This window comes from Gossypium hirsutum, chromosome D13, assembly GCF_007990345.1.
Source record: "Gossypium hirsutum isolate 1008001.06 chromosome D13, Gossypium_hirsutum_v2.1, whole genome shotgun sequence".
NCBI classification, from domain to species: Eukaryota; Viridiplantae; Streptophyta; class Magnoliopsida; order Malvales; family Malvaceae; genus Gossypium; species Gossypium hirsutum.
The window spans coordinates 50,051,742-50,068,509 of record NC_053449.1 but is presented as its reverse complement, the minus strand read 5'-3'; positions in this window follow the sequence as shown (position 1 = coordinate 50,068,509).

The window sequence follows — 16,768 nt, the reverse complement described above, 5'->3', positions numbered from 1 at the left end:
ACAACAAAAAATACTCATAAAATAGATCTACAAACTGAAAAGAAATAAGACATGTGTAGTGAATAAGAAGAAGAAAGAAATAAAAGGTTGATGGGAAAGGAAAAAGACAAATAATAACCAACCCAAAAACTAATACCGTCGTTGAGCAAAACAAAAAATAAAAAACAAATTACTTGAAAGAAAAAAAATTTCAACCATTTTTTTGTTGTGAAACAAGAGAAACCATGTGCTAGGGTTGAGGAGAATATTGATAGAGGCAAGTGGTGAAATTTTAATGGCATTAATTGAATTTAGCCAACTGTTATTACCAAGAAAGGTTTGCTTCATTTATTCTTCCCCCTTGGATATTTTTGGGTGCTTTTAATGATATTCACCGGAATGTATATTATTCTCTCACACTTTGTTTTTTTCAAATCAAAATTATACTATGGGTAAATTACTCGTTAACCACTTTAAATTAGAGTATTTTTATTTTCTCCATTTTAAAAAAGTTGTTAATTTAAATCGCTGTTAAAAAATTTGATTAAATTGATCACTCCATTATTTACTTTAATGTCATGCTCTTATGTCATGCTTTTATTTATTTCATCTTCTTCCTTTTAACCTAAAATTTTAGCCGCACTTTCCTTTTAAGATGTTCTCGCTTTCTTTACAAGTCCATTCTTGATATTTTGGGGTTTTAAGCGAAACAATAAATTGCTCTTTTAGAAAAATTATAAAATGTAATGCAATAAAATAAAATCATATACTAGTAATTTCGTTAAAATAATACGCTTTATTACATTAAATGAATAATATATTTTTCCAACAAAAAAAAACATTTTTCATTCAATCTACTCCTATGTCATCAACTACAAAAACACAAAAAATCATTAAAAAATGGTTCTATTAGCATTTTGATATGCAAAATTATTAATGATAACATCAATATCACTGTTTTCCAAAAAATTCTTCTTCATTTTTTATTTTAAAATTAGTTACTACTAATAAAAGAGACAAAACTCAAAATTACGCACGAATTTTAATCTAATGTGTAATGTTATACATGACTATTAAGTGATCTTGTTTTATTTTAAAATATCATATTAGTGAACTTATTAGAAAAATTGGACAGAGTTAACAATTGAATCCGAATTTTAAAACATGAAAAATAAAAGGATTAAATTTCAAATATACAAAAAGTATAAGGATTTAAAAGCATATTTTAAGCTATTATATATATAATATCTATTTTAGTTACACCTAAGTTACTGTTGTACAAATCTCGTAGATTAGATTTTTTTTAATTAGGTTTTTATATAAAAAAACCAATTATAAGTGGATCTGGCGTGATGGCTATCACAACAAATCTTAATTTTCGATTTTAATGCGTCAAAAAAATATAAATTCTATATTCAAGTAAGAAAAAAATATCTATTTATACTATTATTATTTAAGAATTTTACTTAACTATATGATGAATTAATCCAACCTCAATTTAATTGTGAATTTATTAAAAAAATAATTATTTTATATATTGTTATTGGAGTAAAAAAATTCTATCTAGATTGATGTCATTTGTTTTTAGAGTATAATAAAATAATAATTAAAAAAACACTTGGCAGTAGTTTAGATATGCTTGTTGAGTTTTTTTACTCCATTAATATTGAACAGAGTAATTACCCTACTAAAAATCTATTATTTATAACAAACAACAAATAATATTTAAGAATCTTTTTATCTGAACTAAATATTATTTTAAAGATACTTTTATCTTTTGGGCCTCTTTTATCATTAATGAAATAAACATTTTTTGGGCCCCTTTATCTTTGGGCCATGGGCGGCTGCACCTCAAAACAGCCCCCAGGGGCAGCCCCAAACCTTTGTTAAACCACCGGTGATGAGCGTTGTCCTATCATTAACAACACTGAAGAACACTTTTTTCTCCCTATTTTCTATGTTTTCCTTCTTTTTTCTTTTCTTTATGCACAACTGTTGCTTCTCACGTCACTGTTCTGATTGTCTGACATCTTCTCTAGCATCTCCAACATCAGATTGTTGATGAAAACCCACCAAAATGAATCCCAAAGCCTCCCATTCAAATCTATATGATTATATTTCTCAAAAAACAAACTCCTCAAAAATTGTGAGGTCACTCCCAAAGCTTGAGAATTTTCATGCTTAAACCTCACTAATCCCGTCGTTAATATGACCTGATTTTGAAATGTCTTTCTACTTTTGAGCTTGCCAGCGGTGGCCCAATGGAAGCAATGACAACATTTTTAAATGAGGTAGCGGCTAGGGTTTTTGGGTTAGAAGGGAGAATATGAAGAAGAAGAGAAGAGATGGAAAAAATAAGGGAAAAATGAATAAGGAAAGAAAGAAAAATTAAATAAAAATAAAAAATAGATTTAACGATGAAACAGATGGATTTAATGGTTAAGTGATCAATTTAATCAATTTCTTTAACAACAGTGATCAAATTAACAAAAAATTTTGGGTGGTCAAACTAAGAGCGGTCTAATTTTAAAATGACTAACTGGGTAATTTACCCTTAAATCAATAAGGAAAACAATTATTATTTGATATGACACAATAACAAGGATCGAGTTCAAGTTGTTTGACATGAGAGAATTTGAATGGAACAAAGAAAACTCCTATCTTGGCAACCAAGTAACTTGAAATGCAAGAAAAGAATTAGCAAACAAATTCAATTTTAAGTATCTTAAAAAACAAAGAAAAGAATGGAAAAGATAAAAGGAATTGGGAGATCAAGGTTTCTCAAAAAGAAACCCTTGGATCTTGAAACCTACAATTAAACAAGAAGGAAGAGCATTATAAAAAAAAATTCAAATGAACACAATCAAAATTAATAAAGATAGCGGAGAGATGAAAAAAGATTGGATGAAAGGAGATAAAAAGGCAATAACGTATGAAACCCTATAAAGAAGAATCTTCAACAAGCTTCACAAATGGTTCTAACCAACCTAAAAAATGAAAAAAAAAAGAAAATAACTTTTAAAATAAATAAGAGATGTCTTGTAAAAGATAAAAGTTAAAGAGTTGTACTGAATCAAAATGATGAATGGTGTCCCTAATGAATAATGAAAATGCCTTTATACATGCTAGTTAATTATATAAAAATAAAACTCTTAAATATAATAAAATCTAATTAATATAAACAAGAAACAATTCTAGTGAAATTAAATTTTCTTGTTGACGAAGGAACATAAAAGTTCTAAACAATTGAAAAAATTGAAAGATATTCTAAATTTGAAATAAATAAATATATAAAACTTAATAAATACAATATTGGTATCATACATAATCAAAATTAAGCCCTAAAATCGAACCTAATATGATTTAAACTAGAATTAAAGCCCAAAATTCATAATTTCCCGTAATAAACCTATACAGAAATTTTGCTCGCGTAGTCTTCACTAAAACAACTATAACTTGAGCTTCGGAACTCAAAATTGGATGATTCAAAGTGCATTTTAAAGCTAAGAGATGGATATTTGGTTAATATGAATACATCTCAACCTAGAAATATATGGATCCCATCCAAAAACTCATCGCAAATAAATTAATCTTATGACCTTGAAAAACAACTTTGATGAATTTAAGTTAATAAAATTTACTTCGTATCATATTTAAAATTGGACTTCAATTTTTGTGATCTTTTAGGCTTTTCAAATAGGCCTTGTAAAAGATTAAGCCGAACATATTCTTGGATTGGAATTTGGGTCCCCCATACCCATATAATTATTACTATTGAGTTAAAAAATGACCACAAGCTTGTTAAAAAAACATCAATTGCACATTTGATTATTTTTTCAAATGTGAAAAATGTATTATTAATTAAGTTTTTTATTAATGGCTTTTCATGGTTGATTGTTATTGTACCGACGTGACTATTAATGATCATTGAATCAATTATCATGATGTTGACATAGTAGTATATATGAGCAAAAAAAAATATTAAAAATTCAAACAAGTAACCATTAAAAGAATTTAAGTCCAAAATAAATTTAGGCATCCAAGTTCGTTTTTATATGGACAAGGGCGTAACTCGGGGGCTAGCAGGGGCTGACAGGAGCCCCTATCCCCCTAAAATAGAAAATTTTCTATTTAGGAGTAAAGGTAAAATTACACTTTGCCCTCTTAAAAATGATAAAATTTGATTTAATCCTTTAAAAATTATAAATACATAGGCTATTGAAATGGTGAAATTACATTTTTTACTATCGTTAAAATTATAATTTAATTTCGGCCCCTAAAAAAATTTCTAGCTTCGCCCTTGTATATGGACATTCGAGACATTGTATTTTAAATTATAAAAATTGTAAACATTAAAAAAATATATAAAAAAGAAAAATGCTGTTTTTTTTCTTTTCTTATTATCACGTAAAATATTTTTTTAATGTTTTTTATAGTATTGTACAATAATTTAATAAATTTTGTTGAATATTTTAAAAAAGTTTTTTTTTATAATTTAAAATACTACACTTGAAAAGAACTTGAATAAATGAAGGTCCAAATTTAAATCAACTTGAAGATTCAATTGTCTAATTTCATTCTAAACTTGAATTTGCAAAATATTTTTATAGTTTATAATTTTTTTGTTGATGTAGATTATCATATCAACACCACGATTGTTAACTTAGCGGTCGTTAACAACCACGTCAGTACAATAACGATTAATAATAGAAATTATTGATTAAAAAACTTAATTGATGTGATTTTAATGTTTGAGGATTTAATTGGACATATTTTTTGTAGAAGGGTTTGGTGTAAGTGTAAATGAAACATTAATCATTAGTATTTATAACATTTTCTTTAATATCTATAAACTTGAAATCTAATCCTATTTTTTAATTCTCTAATCGTTATGGTTTTCCATGGTTTGATTTTTCTACTCTTCATTATCAATATCTTCCCTCCAAAATTATCTATTTTTTTCCCTTTTTTTTACGTAAAAATATTTTTCAGATATTTTCTAATTTCTTTTTACAAAAAAAAAACTAACTTTGTAAAAATGATTTTTTTTTCCTTTTGGCAGGTTTGAGAGATTGAATAGGATGATTATGCAATTGTGAAACTTTGTTGTGATTATTTTATTTTATTTGATAGGTAGGCATAACAATTTTGAGATCTTGTTGTTATTTCATTTTTCTTTGTGAATAAGTAACACTGATAAATTCAAAAAAAAGAGAAAAAGAATAGATCCAAATTTGGAGAAGGAATCATGAATGCCATTGAACGCTACTTGGTCGAAGAGGTGGCTAGGGCTTTTTTGCTTTAGAAAAAAGGATTAAAGACCATGAAGATATTTGCCTTCTTCTTTAGTAATTATTAATATTTTTGAGTAATAATTAAGTATTCGGTAAATTAGCTTTTAGTCCTTATAGGTATCACATGATATTGATGACATTAAATGATGTGGCAAAATTTTCATAGTGTCATTTCCTTATTGGTATGACACCATGTCAATAACAGTGTAAAGGACAAGTACCATTTTAATAAATGGAATTAAAGTATGAGTATTAAAATGAATAAATTAAAAGTACAAGTACTATTAACCGCTCTTTAGCGTACATACTATTAACCACTCTTTAGCGTACACACATCAAGTAAGAACACTGGAAACAAATAAGATAAAGTGCAATGTTCTGCAAGTGTTACAAGTCTAGTTATAATATTTATGTGTTTCAATGGAACACTAAATATTCCAAAGATCGAATCCAAAGGAGATTGGGTGATACAATGAATTAACAAAAATAAAGCATGCAAGTAAAGAGTCTACTTAGCTACTATCTAAACAACATAGTAGGACAAACCTTGAAATTGTTGAATTAAACTAATGTATTAAACTAAAAGACTAAATTGTAAAGATACCAAAATTATAATTGAAATAATCAGAGAATAAAGTAGTAGTTGATTAATGTCTATGATAATAACTAATTTTCGAATTAGGGAGCTAAATTTTTTAATTGGTTTAATTTTACCTCTCGGTTATTAATTTAACCTATTAAGCAATCTAGTCCAGTTAATCTCTTGATATCACTTAGACTAAATAGGAACAATTGAATATATCCTTGATAAAGTCTCCTCTCGGTCTCACTTATCTATTTATTCACCTAGAATCATCAATTCTAAGTTTCTATGTTTATTCAATTTAATCTAAATCCTTTCAATTTAGTCCCTAATCTTGAAATTAATTAATATTTCAATTAATCAACTATAGTATAAAATTAATTCATACCCATATTCAACAAACAAAACCCGATCATTTTCATATTCATTGAAATAATTATGATCACACAAATACAATAGAGCTTAGAAATGCTTAGAAATACGATAAAGTTCTAAATTTGATTGTTAAAATGATGCGTAAACACGAGATTCCACAACCCTGAGTATAGAATTATAACTTTGGATTAAGAAATCAAACTAAATCTATTGATATTTGATGTAAAACTCAAAAATACAAAAAGTTCCTCGTACCTTTGACTGTAAAAAGATGAAAATGTAGAAAAATTCTATTTAAGATCAACAACCACTAAACTTAAGCTCTCTTTAAAAATGATTTTGAAGTGACTTATATAATTATGACAAAAGTTGACCTAAGATGGACAAAAATGACCCTACTTAACAGTTGACTTAGGCTTGAATTGACTGAGAAATACCTCTACAAAATTTTGCCTCGTTGAGCTTCGATGTAACACACCGTCCGACGTAGTCTTGTTGATGATCTGTTTGGGCTAAAATTTAAGATATGATTTGAGCTAAAGAGAATCTGAGTTATGTTCTATCTGCCAGTATTGTTTGAGTATTGTTTGTTGCTCCCTGATTGATAGACTGTTGGATTAATCTGGTAAGTCTAAGTTAAGTTTTGTAAGATAGATCCCTCTATTTGTATTCGCCAATGGAAAATTGTAGAAGTGTGGACCTGTTAGTTTCTGTTTGAACACGTGTGTTCACTGTTCAGTTTTAACTAAGTTCTTGTTAAGATCCAGTTAGGAATTAACTAAATTTTAATGATTATTTTATTGTATGATATATCTAGAATGTTTATGTTGGCCACATTAAGTAGTGAGTCAGCTTTGCATGTTAACCACGTGTTAGCCCTGAGAGAGAAGGCTCTAAGATATAAATATCGGTGAAAACCTTTGTAGTGGGGTTCTTTTTTTCTTTTCTCTTGCTTTGTTATACTCTGGTATTCTATTTTAAGAAGAGTCCTTCGTTGGAGAAGAATCAACAAGTGGTCGAATTGAAAGAAAGTTGTGCATGTATTGATAGTGATAGTGTAGCAAGCTATATTGAGATCATATGTAAGTATCCAGTCAATATTACTCTCCTTTGTGTTTCTCTCTATTTTGTGTGAATCGTTAAATTTTTATTGTTGAATCTTGGAGTTTAGGTGAAACTATTGTCATGAAACTTTGGAACTCTATTGCTTGTAAAATTTTGAATGTGCATGTTTGTGGCAGGAAATAGTTGTGACTTCCTTGGGGTGTAAACTCGACTTCCAAATATGATGAGCCACTAGTAGAACATGATAATTGCAAACCAAAATGTCTGATGTGCTTGACCACTGGCAGGGCATGTTAGTTGTTAACTAGATTGGCGACCACTGATAGGGTATGTAAGTTACTAACCAGTTGGCGTGAGTGCTAAGTTTTTGGTAATGCATGTTAGTTGCTAAGCAACCTAGCGATATGGGCACTGCCTATGATAAGGCATGCTAGTTGTTAACCATGGCAAAGAACCCTGAACTCACGGGAACATGCATGTGTAACAGCCTGATTTGGGGCCTAGTCGGAACAGTGGTTTCGGGATCACAAATCCGACGAGAAAAAAAATATTTTTATTATATTTTTATGGTATATGATTTTATGGAATGATTTTGTGAAAATTTCGTTTTTAAAAATTTCGACGTTTGGGCACTCAATTTAGTAAAAAGGACTAAATTGTAAAAAGTGCAAAAGTTGAGTTCTACATGTTAAAAGTGTCCAATTGTTATGAAATTTTAAATTAGAGGTCCTTAAATGGAAATTAGACTATTGTTTAACTTGTTGGAGAAAAATAGACATGAGATAAGTGAAATAGGATATTTTTAAGTTGGGGGCATTTTGGTCATTTAGCAATTAAAAGAATTAAAAAGGCCAAAATAGCCAAAAAAATTGTCCATCTTTAAGCCTTGGCCGAATTTCACAAGGGGGGGAGCCATAGTTAGGGTTTTCAAGCTTCCAAGCTCCATAGTAAGTGATTTTAAGTCCCGTTTTTAATATTCTTTACGTTTTTGTAGTCTCGGTAACTTGATTTAGCTTATTCTAGCAATAATTTAACCTAGGGTTTATATTTGGAAAAATACCCATAGGTAAAATGTGTTTATTTTGATGTTTTATGGTAGAATATGAAGCTTGAAATTATGTTAAACAACTTTTGCTAAACGATTTTAAGTGAAAACGAGTAAAACGACATAATTTGTAAAAATACCTAATGTTCATAAGTAAGTGTTAAAGTGGGAATTCGATGTTGCCATAGAAGGGAAAATGTCCAGCATGTCATAATACATAAGAATAAGGATGAAGTTTAATTTACGAGCTTTAGGGCAAAAGTGTAAATATGCAAAAGTTTATGGGCAAAATTGTAATTTTTCCAAAGTTTGAGTCAAGGACTGTTTTGATAAATGTGAGTATTAAACAAGTCAAATGCGTTATTATAGATCAAAAAAGAAGTGGAATCAACCTTGATCAGAGAAAAGAAAAGATTAAAGACTAAATTGCTAAATTTTTATATTGTTGCACCAAAGTAAGTTATGTATAAATAATAGCAATATATTTTTATAAATTGTGAATTATATTTGATATGTGAATTAATATTGAATGTGGAAGGAAAATTGTTCATGAATTATTCAAGTGATAAAGTGTTTAATATAAAGTGTTAAGTGTAAATTCCCAGTTGAACTTAGGAATAGAAGTGGATACAAGTGACATGTCACTAGAGACCAGTGTTACAGTGTTACAGTGAGTCTCGGGTGCTGGGTGATCTAGCATGTGTCGCAGACACCTGATAGCTTGTGTGAGTAGGCCCGTGGACATTTCCAGTGTTATTAATTATTGGTAGCTTCGGCTACATTTCAGTGGTAGCTACGGATACATATCAGTGGTAGCTTCAGCTATGTATCAGTGTGGCACTTATGTGCTAATTCTCTACGTATCCGTGTATATTCCGAGTGTTCAACGGGAAATTGACTAAGTGAAAATACATGAGATCATGTAACGATTCAGTGTAATTGAATTATGAATATATGTGTGGAATTGAATTGAATAGTGATCAAATGTGAAAAAGTGAAATTATGAAATAGTAGAATTAGCAACAAAATAGTTTTGGACAGAAACAATTGTGTGACTTTGAAAAATCACTAAAAATGGTGGAAATCGAATTAGAGAGTGAATAAGATATGAAATGAAAGCTTAATGAGTCTATTTTTACATAAAAGAAACAGAGCAAGAAAAAGACATATATTTTGAAATATTTTAAGTTTAGTGAGACAGAGTCAGAATGAGTTTGGAATCCCTTGTTCTAACTTTGGAAAATTGTTAAAAATTGTAAAAAATAATTACAGGCTAAAATTTACATGTTTAGAACCCTGAATGAGTCTATTTTCAAGTGAAATAAACGTAAGTACCATCCAAATTCTATACAGTGAGATAATTAATTTTTAGTGAAGAGAGGTTAGAACTGTTGAGCAATGAAACAGGGGAAACTTTAAAGGATAAACTGTACTTATTGGCTAAGCAAAAAATTCTGAAAATTTTATGGTAAGAAGATATATGAATCTAGTTTTAGGGAAAATTAACGGATATTAACTTGGAGCTCTGTATCTCTAGATAAAAATAATTTAGTGACTCTGACTCGAATAGACAGCTTTGAATATACATGTGAGTGAATAGTAAAATTATAGAAAATGTTATTTATAAGAGTGTTATGTACATTAAGGATGTGGAATGGAGAGGATGAGGAGGAAAAATAAAATATATGAATGATTTGTGTATAAATTGGTCATATGCTGATTATATTTGATAAACATTGAATTAGAAATGACATAATGTTTCATTTCAATTAGTTATTATGAATTGAATTGTAAATTCATATGGATGAAACCAAACAATTATTTGTTAGTATTATGCATGACATAATGTATTATTCTATATATATATTCATGGTTGAATTATGATTGTTGAGAAAGATAAATTGGAAAGAAAGTTCAAATTGAGTAGAATGCAGGGTTGAGTACTTTCGTTCAGTGATAAAGACGAATTGACGGAAAATACCATGGATGGACCATGACAATAAGTGATATGTAATTCCGTGTAAGACCATAGCTGGGCTATGGCATCGGTATATGTTATGTGATTACGTGTAAAACCATAGTTGGACTATGGCATCGAGAAAATAAAGTACTTAATTTCATAAGACGTTCACTAATTTGACAAAGTTGGTAAGTGTTACATGGACTCACACTCAAGTGATAGATTTGTTGTGATTGTTGAAGTTGAATTCAATTAAGTGATTTCACCAATTGGATATTGTATATGGCAAGATGTGTTAGTGAATTACATATTTATGAAATGATATTTGAAGTTTAGTAAGTGATATATGAAATTAATATGAAAAGATTTATGATTGTTATTAGTATTGTTTCTGACATAATTTGGATTCTTCGATGTTGAAATGATTTAACGGATTTATTTAGCATATGAATGAGTGTGAGACTTATACGAGTTAGTATAGATATGTACATGTGTCTTATAAGCTTTGAAATGATAAGACTTGTGAATTGTGAATTAATCTGTGTGAAAGTATATGGGATAGATTAGCGAATCTTTATAAGATATTGAATATTTAATATATTACAATGGTTTAATAGGAAAAATATGACGATACGAGAATATGAAATGATACGGATCAATTCAGGTACTTGCGAGAAGCAAGTAATAATTGATAAATTCATATGACGAGAAAGTGAAGGATTATAAGTTCATATATGGCTATGAAATGAACAAATGGTGATAGCTATAAGGCTTGGATCGAATGAGTATATATATATTGGGCCTTGTAAGCCCTAATTAACGATTTGAAGATAATAATTTGAAAGTTTTAATCTGTATGAAATTTTATAACTCAATTTAATACGTTTATAAATGTATGTGTTTTGGTAATGCCTCGTACCCTATTCCAGCGTCGAATACGAGTAAGGGGTGTTACAATGTGACATCGCCAGATTTGGCCATAACTTTTAGGCCAGGTTTGGGGTGTTACAGCATATGTTCAAAATGATAAGAAATGTGAAATCTATTCTGATATATGAATAATGGATTCGCGATTTAACCCAAGGAAGAAAATGAAAAGAATAAGTTAATATGACTACATATGTGTTATACATTAAGATATGAAAAGAGTAAACAAATATGACTCTATATGTGCTATATGCCATATATTGAAAAGAGTAAGCAAATATGATTATGTATGTGTTGTTGTTATGAATAAATTATGATAGAAAGAAAAGTTGAACGATAAGAAGCCAATTCTAACCCCTATTTCCTGTGTTGAAAATATAGTGTATTTATTAACTGTTGGAAACTGACGTATAGAATCCGCCCAACTGACAATGAATTTTGAAGGCGATTATGAAGTAACCTGATGAGATGTCTGAGAAGTAAGGTAAATGTTAGGAAATGTTGGGTTAAATGAGGAATGCCAGGTTTATTAAGTTCTAAGCTCTCTCTTTGGATGTAAGTAAGAAATTATATGCTTGATATTAGAGTTCGCCTGAAAGGTTATCCACCATGGTTAAATGTTCGCCAATGATATGAGAGTGCTCGCCCGTGTATCTTGACGTGTAGAGTTTAATGTATTAGTTTGTGTTTATGAACTTGTAGAGTAATTTCATTCTTGTTTAAGTGTCGAGATTTCTTTGCTGGAACTCACTAAGTTCTTTTGAACTTGCCCATTTTCATCCCCTCTTCCAGATGGTGTTTTGTGGTAAACTAGTTGAATGGACTCAGCCAAAAAGAGTGACCTTTGCTGTGAGCTTCGCCTTTATTAGTTTTTTAGCATGCATATGTTTTAGGGTGGCGTGCAATTCTGTTCTAAATCTGAATTTGTAATAAAATACTTTTCTTATTTAGTTACAATTTTATAAGAATGTTATGCCTTGAGGGATTTGTTAAAGTTTATTAAGTCCTGTCTTGTGAAATGATTTCTACTTGAATACACCAAACTGTTTAAAATTTATGAATATTGTCAGCATTTTGTTCTAAAGGAAAATTTTTAATTGAAAGTTTTAAACTCAATTATGATTGTTTTATAGTGTGATTTGTTTTGTCACTTAAAAATCTTTCTGAGTTATCACCCAGTTCAGTTGTTTCGCCCAGTAACTAAATTAAGATCAAACCTGTATAAGTCTGCTTCTATTTGCGTAATGCCTCAATTGGCAGTTGGAAATCGGGGTGTTACATTCGATGTCGCAACATCCTAAACAATTTTCTCCAAGGATAATTTACAACTCTAGTGTCGCGACCATAGTCCTTGATGTCGCAACTTGCACCCTTAGATGACTTGGACCCCTCAAACCTAATTAATGCCTACAACGTCGCGATCTTGAAGGCTTAATGTTGTGACCGTAAAGTTTGATGCTACAACCCCCACAGATTGATGTTGTGACTCCACATACAGTCTACCTGTAATGCCAAATTGTTAAAGTTAAGTCCTCGTGAGCTTCGATGTTGCAACACCAAGTACACCAAAGTTTTTGTACTCACACTCCACAACAGAATGGGATGGCTGAGCGTAAACATCGACATTTACTTAAGATAGCTCGCTCTTTAAGATTTCAATCTCATATGCCTAGAAAATTTTAGGGAGAGTGTGTGTTAGCAGCCTGTTTTATTATTAATCGTTTATCGACTCCTCTTTTAGATTGGAAAAGTCATTTTGAGGTTTTTTACAAGAAATTACTTGATCTTTCTTGTTTAAAGGTTTTTGGTTGTCTTTGTTACGCCACTACGCCTCATTATCGTGATAAATTTTCCCCAAAAAGGCTATATTTTATTCAACCTCCACAAGAAAACATTTTTTGTTAATCGGGATGTCATTTTTCATGAAAATATTTTTCCTTCTAAATTTCCTGCTCAATCTCCTTTTTTCTTCTCTACATCTAATAGTACCACTTTTCTTGACCTTGATAATTCTTTTTCCCATCTCCCTAATATCATTGCTTCACCCCCCGATTTATCATCCGTTCATCCTGTTTCTTCCCCCGATTCACCTATTGTTCCTCCATCACCTACACCACCCTCACGTTGTACTTCGCATTTTCCTAAACAACCACAATGGATGCAATATTATGTTTGTTCTAACCAATCCTCTGCTCATTCACTTGAGATAGGTCAGTATGCTATTTCTCGATTTTATTCTTCTTCTCATTTGCCATATCCTTCTCGTTCTTTTGTTGTTAATATTTCTGCTATTACTGAACCCCAAATTTATTAAGAGGCTATTCTGGATTCGAGATGGATTGATGCTATGAAATAGGAAATTCGGGCTTTAAAAGAGAATGGCACATGGGGGTGATGTGATTGCCTCATGGTAAGATTCCTATTGGCTGCAAATGGGTTTATAAGGTGAAATGTAAATCTGGTGGCTCCATTGAGCGGTTCAAGGCACGGGTTGTTGGTAAAAGTTATCGGCAGCAAGCAGGAGTGGATTTTCAAGAGACTTTTTCTCCAGTCACGAAACAAGTTATTGTTCATATTGTTATTAGTGTTGCTGCTATGAATGATTGGCCGCTTTTTCAAATGGATGTGTATAATTCATTTCTTCAGGGTGATTTGTATGAAGAGGTTTACATGAACCTTCCGGAGGGTTTTCGAGGGAGCATAAGGTTTGTTGTTTACTCAAGCCTCTTTATGGTTTGAAATAAGCTTCTTGACAATGGAATATGAAGCTGACTGAGGCTCTCTTACATGGTGGATATGTTCAGAGCAAACATGATTTTTCTTTATTCACAAAAAAAACAAGGTGATAAAATTGTTGTGTTACTTGTTTATGTAGATGACTTGCTGATTACTAGAAATGAAATTAGGATGATTGATGGGTTAAAAAAGGTTTTTCATAGGAGTTTTAAAATGAAAGATTTGGGAGAACTGAAGTATTTCCTTGGCATTGAGATAGCACGATCAAATAAGGGCATCATTTTAAGTCAGAGGAAGTATGCATTGGAGTTGATATCGGATGCTAGGTTTGGCGAAGCCAAGCCGCCCAGCATACCACTTGAGCAAAATAAGAAGTTTACCACAACTGAATATGATGATCTTGTACATTTAAGAGGCTGTAATAATGAGTTGCTACTAGATGTGTTAGCATATCGAAGACTTATGGGTCGATTGTTGTACTTAACAAATACACGGCCAGATATATCATATGCGGTTCAACACTTGAGCCAATTTATGCAAAAACCAAAGAAATCTCACTATGAAGTAGCAGTTCAAATTGTTCGGTACATAAAGAAGAGTCTAGGGCAAGGGATTTTTTTGGCTGTTGAAAACAAAGCGCAACTTGTTGCCTTTTGTGATTTTGATTGGGCTGCATATCCTGTGACTAGAAGATCAATCACTGGTTTTTGTATTAAACTTGGCAATTCACTTGTTTCTTGGAAGTCAAAGAAGCAAAGCAGGGTTTCACGTTCATCATCTGAAGCTGAGTATATGAGTATGGCATCAACAGTTGTTGAAATAGCATGGTTAAGTGATCTGTTAAAAGATATATGTTTTGATCAATTTGATTCAGCGTTGTTGTTTTCTGATACCCAAGCAGTATTTCAGATTGCAGCAAATCTAGTATTCCATGAGCGAAATAAACACATTGAAATTGATTGCCATTTTGTTAGAGAAAAAATACGAGAAAGGTTAATTCAGACATAACATGTGCTTACTGATGAGCAGCTTGCAGATGTGATGACAAAGGCACTTGGAGTCCAACAACATGAGTATTTGATGTCCAAGTTGGAGGTTAAGGATCTTTATCACCCTCCAACTTGAGGGGGAGTGTTGAAAGGTTGGTGTTGGTTACTGGTTAGTTTGTAAATCTAACTAAAGGTTGTTATTTAGTTAATTAGTTAGGGACTAATATGTTGATATATAAGTAGGTTGTGGGTGTAATTTAAAAATATTCCGTTTATCTCTTAATGAAAGCATATTTCAGATTACTTTTATTTCCCCTCTTTTTCATTCCCTAACTATCAATGCTATTACTTTGCTCTGTTTCTTTGCGATTATCACCGGCGTACCACTGACCAATGACGGTCACTGACGTTTTCCAACACCATTCCTTTAATTTAGCCTCCAATTCGCTAAAAAATTGAGCCCTCTCTTCATCATCATTTGGAGCATAAACATTAGCAAAACTGCATCTGAACTTTAATCCATTAATATGACCAACCAACAAAATAAATCTTGGAGCAATCAATTTGTCCTCTAAAGAAAAGAACTCTTCGTTCCAAATTGATAATAAACCGCTAGCAAAGCCGATTGAAGCCGAAAACACCCACCTACCGCCCTCTACCCCCCAAACTCTCTTGACAATAACATCTTTGACAACTTCGAGTTGGTTTCTTGAAAGAAGACAAGTTTCGGTTTCCATTTCATTACAAATTTCCTAGAAGCTCTCCTTTTCTCCCCCTTCCCCATACCCCTGGTATTCCGCGAGATAAGGTTAAAAGACATTGCAAAGAAAACACACCTGAGCTAAGCGAAATTTTGACGTATCTAGGGGCTTTCTCCCTGAAGCATGTTTCCTAGCCATTTTAAATTGGGTTTGCTCCTGACCCTGGGCCACTGTTTGCTCCAATCTCACCTCGTGAGAAAACCCATTAGCAAGACCAGTGTTATTTAAGCCCCCAGCCAAAGGATACTCAGCTGTGGGGTCCAAAGGTAAACCTCCAGCCTCATCCACCTTTGACTCTAACACGCTAAGGTTTGCCTCAACATCGAAGTGCTGCTCGTTAATTCTACTGTCTGCAAAACCGTTACCACTACATGCATCACTACAAGTAGGCATGTGTTCCAACAAGAAGGTTGGCTCAGCATCTCCATTGGGTTCCGAGCATTAATTCTCAACCTCCAAAGGCCGCAACCTTGAGATTTCATCCAGTCTGTTCGTATTCTGATGATCAACATCGCTCCTCTGACTGCCAATGCTTTCCCCGTCTACCCACTCCATTTCTGGATCAGCTTTCTCAGCTGAAACAAACATCTTATAGCTTTTACCTTTAAATGTGACGCTGGATGGGATTCTATCTCTACTAGCTACTTTAATAAAATATAATTAAATCATAACAAATATAAGAATCCACGCTCTACTAGAACAAAAATACATTCGAAAAAGAAAAACACAAAACATATCAAATATGTATTTCTGTTTTCACAGTCGATGTGGGATTGTTTGCGCTTTTTTTTTTCTTTTACAAAAACTGTGACATCTTCTATGTTCACTGTGGCATATCATTAATATCCAGAGTCATTTTGACTCTAAATCTCATGATTAGCATAAATTTTAACGTACGAGATTCACACTTCATTTCTGAAAACATATGTGACAAAAATGCATGTTAAGTTCATCGACTGTGTCGTTTTAAAAGTTTAGAATGAAAGTGACAGAAAGCAATTGAAGGAATAAACGAAACCCTTATTCATTGAATGAGTTTGCTGTATTTATTTTG